This window comes from Plectropomus leopardus, chromosome 8 (genome assembly GCF_026936395.1).
Source record: "Plectropomus leopardus strain MGB_pleo_1.0 chromosome 8, ASM2693639v1, whole genome shotgun sequence".
Classification (NCBI taxonomy): domain Eukaryota; kingdom Metazoa; phylum Chordata; class Actinopteri; order Perciformes; family Serranidae; genus Plectropomus; species Plectropomus leopardus.
Genome location: NC_142183.1, coordinates 27713466 through 27714872, shown reverse-complemented (window position 1 = coordinate 27714872; position 1407 = coordinate 27713466).

Genomic DNA, 1407 nt, shown 5'->3' with positions numbered 1-1407 from the left:
AATATAATGCCATTTTCACAACAGCGTAATACTGTTAGCTAAGCATTAGCTCACTGGCTTAATATCAGCCCCAACTGTTCTTCATGCAAATTCAAAGGTAGAGGAAGCTGAACATTTTTGCCTCTCTGTAATTTTTCAACCCGAACGTTTAGCATACTGCATTTGATTTACTGTTGACCACTGCTTAGTTTTTGTACGCTAACAAAGTTATCTTTGGTATCATTTCTTTCCAACTGGCTCTCAGTGATGTTGCGTTAGTTCGTCATGGTTCTCCCCTGATACTTGTTGTGGGACTGGCTCAAACAAAGTGGATCTGGGGAACTGAGGATCAACTTGCTGGGAATGATTAGCTTTAACATTCATAGATTCAAGAAATGAGTGGAAATAAATTGATTTGTAGTGGTTTTAAAAAACATGTTTTAATTTTTGAGCTTGGGGAATGTATCAAGAATTGTTTAAGAGGAACTATGCCCCTCTTTCAAAATTCATACATTATTCCTATTGTCTAAGACAGTCTAAAAATATTGGCAAACATGAACAACTCTTGCTGTCATAAAAAAAATAGAGCTTAAACTCAAATTTGTGATATCATGGGGTATTAAGTCTAGAGGCTGAAGAGATAATGAACAGGGAAAGATGTTTTAGATGACACTGAGAAAAAAGGGTCACGTTCACGGATATTGATTGAACTCTTCTAGGCCATGGAAGTAATTTATTGGAACTGTTAATAGGTGGTGTTCTCCTTTAAAGTGAAACGGCTCAAGCCAAAGCGAAGTGTCACTGGTGTTAAAATCCTGGTTGTGTCTCACGCTTTTTTTGGGATTTTGTCAGTTCACATGTGTGACTAGATACTGACTTGAGTCCAATTTGTGTGACTGGAATCCACACCTCTGGATATCACTGTCTCATGTCGAGAAAACAGTCTTTCCTACAAATCTGAGGTATGTATGGTTCAAGGAATGTAACATCAGCAGACTATGAGCTGTATCGGTGGGTGATTTGGACTTAATGATCCATGGAAACATTAAGTTAAAATTTGACCTAAAGGGGAAAACATTGCTGAGAACATAAAACCCTTTGACAGGATCCCTTAATGTCATTTAAGGAGGATATTGAGCTAGGGAACATAGGACCCTGGGAACATTCAAATATGTGTCCCCAGTTATAGCACTGCTATTGTGGGGAGAAGAGATGTTTGCCTTTGTCTATACTGCCCCCTTGTGCTAATAAAGTAAGTAACTTAAGAGTGAAGTGCAACCCCAGGTAAACTATATTTTACCCCAAAGTGCATAAATACGCAAAAAAACCAAAAACAAGACAATAGGTAACGTGTGCAGCCTGGATCTAATTAACCCCAGTGTTTGTTGAGGAAAGATCGTTGTGGTCAAAAGTAAAAAGTGCCACAGA